The 9,390-nt window shown below is 40.8% G+C and overlaps 1 pseudogene; it reads right to left on the bottom strand.

The window, feature by feature from the left end:
- Positions 1-1,051: 1,051 nt before the first annotated feature.
- LOC134375710 (rho GTPase-activating protein 20-like) overlaps positions 1,052-9,390 on the bottom strand; it is a 110,579-nt pseudogene continuing 102,240 nt past the window's right edge.

Below are 9,390 nucleotides of genomic sequence, written 5' to 3'. Positions count from 1 at the left end.
ACCTCAGCAAAGATGTGCCAAGCTTTCACATGATTTGATGGTTTATACCTCCTTGGTTTAAGCCACCATGATTTATATCTCCATGGACCTTTCTCCTCTCTTTTGCCATAAAAGGTTACACCAATTCATTTCCTCACCTAGGAATAGATCATTAGGCCTTGCCAACTAGTATAAAAATGGACGTGTGTCTTCCTTTATCGTAACTTCTTACTATAATGCTTTGATTACATGTTGGTAACAGCACTTGTGTAACTGAGAAGGGACTGTTGCTGCACTCTTTTCCTCCATGCTGAGACAGTGAATGCTGTCAGGAGGTCATCTTCTAAATCAGAAAAGTTACATTTTTGGAGAATGTTTCTAGCATAGGTACCTAAGGAAAGGGCATTGAAATAAGCAACCATTCCCTTCTTTCTCCTCACATCTTTTTCTTGGAGCCTTTGCAAAGCAATTCAACACTAATGGAAAAACAAATCAACTAACACAACAAACAAAAATTATAATATCATGGTACCCAGGGCTCTTGAATCACTCGTTTTCTTCACACTAGCTGAATCAATGGGCTGTTCCTGGAATGATCCTGTGAGGACATGTGACTATAAGATACCACAGAATGGCCACTGGGTTAGATTTGAGGAAAGGGTTTCCATGACTTCCATCATTATCAGACATGCTTTTCTTCTTTTGCTTTGAGTAGCGGCATTTTTCTTGCTTATTAAAAACATTCCATCGAATGTGGATGTTTTCTCTGTACCCTTCCCCTCTCTCTCCAGTCCCCTATATTTCATTTATATCCTGGTTTTCTCAGGACACTAATCTCACAGACTGTTCATAAGGCATGTTCCTTTATAGAAGATACTTTCTCTAGTCCTCTGCTAGTATCTCTATAACCATATAACAGGACCAATCCCATGCTTTAATAAGGAAAAAATCTCCCAGACACTTATGTGATAAAAGTTTTTAGCATAAAATTTTTGTCAAGTAGTCTCAATAAAAAGAATTATTTTGTTGCCCTAAGTATTAGCAATAATTATCCTAATGCTACCTATCCCAGATATCTTGTACAAAGGGGTCATAATAACTATCATCTTTATATTATTAGCCCAGTTCTTGTTCTCGTAGATGTCGGATCCTCATTGTGGTTAAATGTCTTTGGTTAAATGTCTGGGCTGGCCATATCCTCCATTGTCCGAAAGCTGGCTGAGGCTCTTCCCCAACACAGAACTCTAGAATAGCCCTGACCTACAGGCTTGACATCCTTGTGGGACTTCATACACAGTCTGAATGCGCTGTCTATTAGGCTGAATGGAGAGCTGCTGTGTCTCTCTGATTCCTGGGAGGGAGAAGAATTATATGAATGGGTTGTCTGCACAGTACCAAGTACATCCACGGCCTTCATGGGCATGTCTTTCTGTCTCTCTTCCAGTGAGTTGGCTTCTGGAAGACCAGAATCATGAGGAGGTGGCTCTGAAAGTCCTTTTAGAGAACCTATTTTATTTTCCTCTGGCCTGGCTACCTTTGCTTTCTTTTTGAGGGACCAGTTTCTCAAACAGGCTATGCCATTTCTCAACCATGTGTTGGGGTGAAGAGTTACAGAACGCATTTGTGAATGCCGCCCTACACTATCCTTTTTTGTATTGACGAGGTGGCTGCTGCCCTGCCCTGATGATGGACCAGGCATTCCAGAAATGAAGTTGGAACTGCTAAAGTCAGAAGAAAGCTCTCCCTGTTTTCTTTGAGCCAGAATATTGCAATCTATTGGAGAGGGAGTTTCAGTGGGTGTAAACACAGAATGTTCAGAAGTCTGAGAAAAAGGACTGTCCTGACAGCTCACTGATGAGCCAGATGGAAAAGTGCCTGGGGAGGATAAGCTGGAACAGCTAGTCTTTGGGCAAAGGCTTAATCTTGGGAGTAAAATCTGCTCAGTGTTTTGGTTTGTGGCACTACTCTTGCCCACCTCAATCCCCATGACCAAACTCTGATTAATAAGCTTTTGCCCCTCCATTTGCAAAGACTTATGCTGTTTGAGATAATCCTCCTCTCCCTGCAAGAGACCAGCTTCACAGCTGGTTTTATGTTGTTTCTTTGAATAAATCCCCCTGAGATAGGTCAGTTTACAGTGCTGGTTATCTATGTTGGTGGCATTTTTCTCAATGACATCAGTGCTTGTGACTGAACTCTGTTTAAAACATGTCTTATCCCCTCCCTGGAGAGGTTGATTCTGCTTCAGATAATCCTCATCTTTTTGAGAGAGAATTGCATCATAGCTGGACTTGTGTAGCTTTTTCTGATAAACCTCAGGAGAGGAAAGCTTAGAATCTAGACAGTCGGTGCTGGGCTCCAAGCAGCGAAGCTGTCGCCTCAGGGTTTTTGGAGCATCTGTTGCATCTGAGGACAGGTGGCTGGGTGTGTACATGTCAGATCGGGCCCTGGCATGCTCCTGTAGTGGGAGGGCCTCTCTGTACATCACTGCAACAGTCATCGGCTTGGATTCAAGAGGCTGTTTCATTTGAATGTCTTCATCATTAGACTGGTCTAAGTCAAAGTCACTCACGGTTAAAAGGCCTTCCACCTCAGGCTGGTCAAGGCCTTCCTCCTCAAGCTGGTCAAGGTCATGGTCACTGAGGGTTAAGATAGAGTCCATGCTTCTGCTACTCTGGTCAAGTTTCTTTGCCAAGTCACTACATGGAGCATCCACATCCCCATTTACTTCATTTTCCAAGCTGTTATAGGAAGAGTCACTTGGTTGGAAGCAAGAGATATCTGTCAAAAAAAACCAAACCATGATTAACATATTTACTTAGCATAAATATAGCACAAGCTGCCTTAAACACAAACTATGGTGCTTAGTTTAATTCTCTTTTCACGTAGAGTGTTCAAATCTCTACTCTCAGGAAAGAAAGATTCTGTCACAATCTTCTCATTTGTTAGTGCAGAATAAAAATAAACTGTTGGGGAATATTGTACTAAATTTATCTCAGTTCCTGACAAAATGTTCCTTAAGTTTTTCTCAAAACAGTGAAAATGTCATAAGACCATGAAAGGGTTAAAAAAGAACCCCAAACCAAAACAACAGCATAAGGGAATTAATACTAGGTATATCCAGATTCCAAATAAGACTGCCTTCTAACATGGATTGTTGGTGTTTATATAGAATTAACTCTAGTCTTGGGGAAACCAGGAAACCATTTACTAACCCTATTAGTTCCTCTTTTACAAAGTTCTTTAATATCCATTACCTTATTTAATCTTTACAATAATCATAAAGTTAGATTTTATTGTTATCCACATTTTACAGATGAAGATACTGATGTTCAGTGGCATAGAATAATTGGTCAAGGATGACATAACTGGCAGTAGAGGAATTCTGGAAGGTTGTATGTCTTTGAATTCAGCACTTCCCCCCCCCCCAAATGATGCTAGTTTTCAAACTGTTTCATAGCACACTAGAATCCTGAGGTGTCTCAGGGACCAGTAAGAGGAAGGAGAAAAAGGAAAGGAAAACAAGAACAAAAAACAGGTCTGCCTCTACTGCCTCTGGGCCTTCTACACTAGTTTTAACAACAGCAATTCTATTATATATATTAGGATTCTTCATAAAGTTTTACTAAAAAAAAAAAAAAAAAAAAAAAGCTTCAAACGATCATGCCACAGCATGCTGCCATTAAACATTCCTTGAAGGCTGGGACCTCATCTTACACATTTCTTAACCCCACCACACTGCTAATATACCCTGACATATGTAGCAGGACTTCTAAGGAAGGAACAGAGGCCCTGGGCCCCACTGACCCAGGTCAGAGGCCTCTTTCACCTCAGCTGCTGTGGGCTTTTGGACAACCACTGTCCCAGCATCTTCACAGACAAAATCTCTCTTTCTCACAAAAACCAACCCAATTATTCACAATACCTGAGGCATTCTCTCTAGTGCCACATCTCACTGAAGTCTCTCCTAAGAGGGAAGTAATTTCTTCACCAAATATCCTGCAGCAATTTTCAATCAGAAACTGTACAAGCAGGGGAACCTGTAAAAAAGGGAGAATGAACTGCTACTTTTCATATAACATGTTTATAAATCACATTTTATGTGAATCTTGATTTTAACAAAAAATACTAAAGTATCCTGAGAAATTTATATGCTTTAAAAGTATACAAAACAGTATCCCCTAAAAAATACTTTCAAGAGAAGTTTGGGCATAGAACTTAATTTTAATCAGTGGCCTAAAATTATTTGTGTCCTTGGCTTAGAGCTAACATTTTATACCAATAGCTCTGTTTGTAACGTTAGGATAATTTCAAGTATTCTCTATAAGGTGTTTGGGATGAAGAAATATATTTTGTTACTAAAATTTTTAAGTATCATTACAAGATAAAGACATGAAAAGTACTTCTTGTGTAAAGGACAGCTTGTCCTAAGCTTGGGAAGAGGGCTCCTCTGTGGGTATATTGTCAAGGACAGAGACAGCTAGAAAGAACATTTGTGTTTTTCCTGACTAGTGTCTACCCATGCACTTGTCTGACTAGCTTATCCACTGTTGCCTTCCATAAGCTTCCTAACTGAAAGTGCTTGTGGGGGTAAGAGTTTACTCGGGGGCTTTGTGCATCCATTGAGATGTACTGGAACCTTTCTGTAGTTTCTTACCCCAGTAGCTGAGGCCAAGGGGCAGGAGGAATGTTGGGAGGAAAGGAAACTAATATCCCCAAACCCTTTATTAACTGCCAGGCACTACAGGAGTGTGATTTCAAGTAACTACAGTATTATCACCACCTCCCTTTTTCAGATGAGGACATAGTGGCTCAGTATAACTGACTTTGCCTAAGACTGTACATCCGGCAAATGTGGGGGGGGCTGAGAATTAAACCTTAGCTTGTCTAACTCCAAAGTCCCTGGGGTATTTTTTGTTTTTTTAATAATCATATCAACTGCTTTATTATCACTTTATGGTTTAAGTCAGTCATAGAGTTTAGCCTCCTTAAAGGGAAAAGAGAAGAAACCCAAGTGCAATCTCTTTTCTGCTTAACTATCACCTTCCTATAGCCTATTAGGCTAGGATAACCCACTTCATAATCAGTAAACTCAGTTTATAAGGCGGTGTACTTAAGTTAATTAAGAAACTGTCTTTCAGAATTAATGCTCTGAATTTTGGTTTCAAAATGGGGACTCAGTCCCCCAGAGCATAAAAATGAGAAACTTCTTTACCTTTTTTGTAAATTCATTTTGTACTTCCAGGCTGGAGGAAAGAGGAGGCCAAAGGATGCTTGGAGTGATACACACAGCTAAATTATATGCAGTCATCTGGTTAGACGAGGACTGTTGTTCAATGTTGTGTAATACCCCAAAAAGATACCTTAGGAGAATAACATTTGCTCTCGGAAGCTGGTCTAATAGCCTAAAGACAGAAAAATGTGCTGTTTAACCATTTCATTAAAAACTTGTAAAGATGGGCAACCCTAACTTTGCATAAGGAACTGTGCAAGTCAAGGGGGTCAATCAGTAACAGGGTTCAGATATGCAAGAATTTCCGTTAACGTGGTACCATACAAAGTGAGGACCGCCTATACAGAAAGAGAAAATTTTAAAAAGCACTGGGGATTTTTTTTTTTTTACACTGCCTTCACAACCCAATGAAAATGTAAAAGAATGCAGAAAAATGTCCCATAAAAAAGTGCTGCCTGAAATATTTCCCTGAAACTAGTACAATGTGTTTTAGCTTAGGCAAATCCTATAACATTTCAGAATATTTTCAACCAAAACCCACAAAAAGTTTTCTGATAAAGTTTAACAGTGATTAAATTTAAAGTGCTTCTTTATTTCCAAATAGCAACACAGAAATGCTGTCTCTTGGTGAGAACCCAAAGCTTAGCTACTAAGACTTTCAGGTCTATTCTGAAAGCTTATGCTCTGCTACACCAGCTTCCAAGGTCAATTTTGTCCCAAATCTCTGTTTCATTGGTATCACTTTCACATATATGTCAAGCTTACAATAGTATATTTTCTACAGTTTTCATTTTGTAATTGATAAGGGATTTTATATTTATTTATTTATTTTTCATTTTTATTGAATCAAAATTGATTATACATATTTTTGGGGTTCAACATAGAGATATATTGATCCAATCAATATTACTAGCATAAGTATTGCTACAAATCATAATTATTCTTTACACCCTTTGTCCAATCTCTCCACATCCCCCCTCTAATTACCCTAGATTTCTTCTCTCCTTCTTCAAGAATAATGGTTACTCCATTGATTTGTTGCCTAGATGATCTGTCCAATGCTGAGAGGTGTGATCAGGTCCCCCAGTATCATCATAGAGCAGATGCTTCTTCTGTCACTCTGAAATGGGCTTTGTGGAGAGAGACGTCCTCCTCTTTTCTTTATCTCTGCTGGTGACTCTCCTTGTGTCAGTGCATTCCAGTGGCTGGTGGACCATTTGCAAGGTGGTTGTAGCATCTAGCTGCTTTTGTGGCAGCCATGGTTATTGTGATGGCTGTGATGGGCCACCCACATGGAGGTGATGTTTTTGGCATGCTTCTTGGCGCTGGTGGTGTGCCTGGTTGTGAGGAGTGTCTGGTCCCTGGCTCCATACCTTGGGTCCCCAAGTGGGCCCCAAGGAACTGGAGCGGTGCCTGGTTGTGGTAGGGGGCTCTGGTCCCTGGCTCCATGCTTCAGGTCACCAGGTGGGCACCGAGGCACTGACGTGGTATGTCTGCTTGTGGGTGGGGGTTCTGGTCCTCTTCTCCATGCCTTGGGTCTCCAGGCAGGCCCCAAGGTGCTGGCACAGTTTGCCTGGTTGTGGGAGGGGGGTCCAGTCCCCACTCCATGCCTCATGTCCCCTGGCAGACACCAAGGCGCTGCTGGTATGTCTGGGCTGGAACTAATTTTTTGTCCTTTGCTTCCCACTTCCTGTGGGAATCAGTACTTGAGCTGTGTGGTTGAGCAAAACTGCTGCTTTGTTGCTGTTTCCCTAGGGAAGGCTTTTCTTGCAGCTCAGGGTTTAATGGTTGACCTTATAGGTACTTCTGGCTCTCCAGAGAGCTGGTGCACCTGGGTGGTGCAGAAACTCTGATCTAGGCCTGAGTTTTTCCATCAAACTGCACCCCATACAATTCTGCATTCTGGACCAGTCTCCTCTGAGTGGTCCTGTGCAGACTAGGGGTCAGATCAGCTGTCCTTGCTGTGTCCCAGTGTTCTCTCAGTGGGCCTGTCTCCCCCACTGCCCATGCTCCAAACAGTTCAAATGGGATGGGGCCTGCGCTTGTCCCTTGCGATGACTCATCGGCCTCTGAATGGCTCCCCCTTTTCAGCTGTTCTGGCTCCTCCTGCATGGCTTCACAGGAACCCTATTAGTGTTCTTGCTCTCCTGGGGGCCACCAAGGCCCTCTTCTTCCTCCCTGCTGCCTCCAAGTAACTCCATCTGAAGGGCACAGCTGCAGCTTCTGCCAGCTCCTGTTTCATGCACTCAGCAGTTCCAGCCATAAAGTGGCCGCAGCACGAAATGCTCAGAGCAGTTTTTTCTTTCTGTCATCATGGTTTCTCCCACCTTCATGAACTCTGTAGGTCTCTCCTTCTCTTCCCCTGAGCTCCAGCAGCCCCAGCTTGGCTGATGTTACATTTTTACAGTTGTAAATTTGTGGATTTGTGGGAGAGAGGGATGCTGGGGACCGTCTATTCTGCCATCTTGACCAAAACTTGATACGGGATTTTTAAATGATCATTCACCAAGAATGTTTTTTACTACCATTCGGAAAACAGATAAGCTGATATTCATGACTACTGCTTTTTTCAATAAGAATCTGCAACCTGGTGGGAATAAGGTAATCTGCCTCCTATTGCACAAACAGCAGAGAGGTCTTTCTTCAGTACAATGGACTGACAATGAGTATATTTTGTTAGATAAGTTATGAAGAACTTTGAAACAGACCAAAAGATTACTGGGTGTATTCAATGGCAAATAAGTCATCTAGCATATGCTTCTGGGTTATCTGTTTCTATGGGGGCTCTGAGCCTTTGAGCTATTTTACAACTCCACATGTTATAGATAACTGATAGCAGTGTACCTAATACTTGTCTACAGACTTGAAAATTCTGTCTGACAGAGAGACAACTGATTGATCTGCACTCATGTTTGAAAGTTGCTCAAGAAAAAACTGTACTAAACAAGCACACACAAAGAAATTATATTGGGACTCTCGGGTTTTCTCCTAGTATCTTTTACAGCACAGATTATACTGCATTGTAATTCACAATTTATCTACTTTACTCTATCAGACTGCAGACTGTGAGTTCCTTGAAGGGAGAAAATAGGTCATTTTCTCTGTATCACTTCAGTTGCTGAAGACAATAAGGAGTCATCTGGTTAGTTAGATATTTATCAAAATTAAGACCATAAACTATAGATGGGGCCTACATATTAGCTAGTAAACGAATGTGTTTCATTTGCTACCAGATTCAGATATACAGAAGGTATACAATGTTCAAGTATTCCATGTTAATAAGACGAGGGAAAGAAACACTAACAATGACAGAAGTCAGCATAAATCTATTTTCAAACTGGTCCCTGGGACCATGACTTTGATAATTGTCCTTATTTTAATAGACAAGCTTTTAAAAGCTTTTTAGAAGTATTTTTGAGACATGACCAAATTAGAATAATTACCTTTGAATTGTATTTATTTTCTCTTCATTGTTTCCTTGATCCATTACACAGACCCAGTGATCATAGAGATCTGATGAAAAAATGCTTCCAGGAATATTTCGCAGAAATTCCTTACATAGATGGAAAAACAAACATTTTAAATCATTATTCTCATGCCAAATGTGTATTGGAGAAATAAGAAAGAAAACAACTTGTTGAAAGTTCTGTGAAGTCCTCCCTTCTTCGTACTACATAGAGCTCTGTGCCCGCTCTCCACTGACTAATGCACATGGAAGCGTGTGCTTTTATTTTTTTCTAATGAAAACCATTTGGATAACCAAAGTCTGGGTGATGGTGAGAAAAAGGACAGCCTATTTGGGCCAAAACCTCCTGTTTTATATTTTAAGCAAATTGGTACTTTATAGGGTCTGGCAGTAAACAATCTTAAATCTTTTTTTCCCTCCTTTCCCTTAAATATCTAGTCCAAGGAAATGCACCAAGATATCTGTGAGATTCATAATCTGGTAATCATTCATTTGCTCATTCTATATATGTTTATTCAACACTCTATATGTATTTATACATATATGTCAGGCACTGTTTGAGGTGCTAGGGATAGAGAAGTGAATAAAACCAAGTCCATGCTAAATAGTATGTCCATGGTACAATATCCTTTCTTAGAGATCCCATTCTGCTGAGACCACTGGCAGGGCTAAGTGTGGTGAAACTAGACGATGACACAAACAGGATATGACC

Source organism: Cynocephalus volans, chromosome 4 (genome assembly GCF_027409185.1).
Source record: "Cynocephalus volans isolate mCynVol1 chromosome 4, mCynVol1.pri, whole genome shotgun sequence".
In the NCBI taxonomy this organism is placed as follows: domain Eukaryota; kingdom Metazoa; phylum Chordata; class Mammalia; order Dermoptera; family Cynocephalidae; genus Cynocephalus; species Cynocephalus volans.
This window is presented reverse-complemented; position numbering and strand designations above follow the sequence as displayed.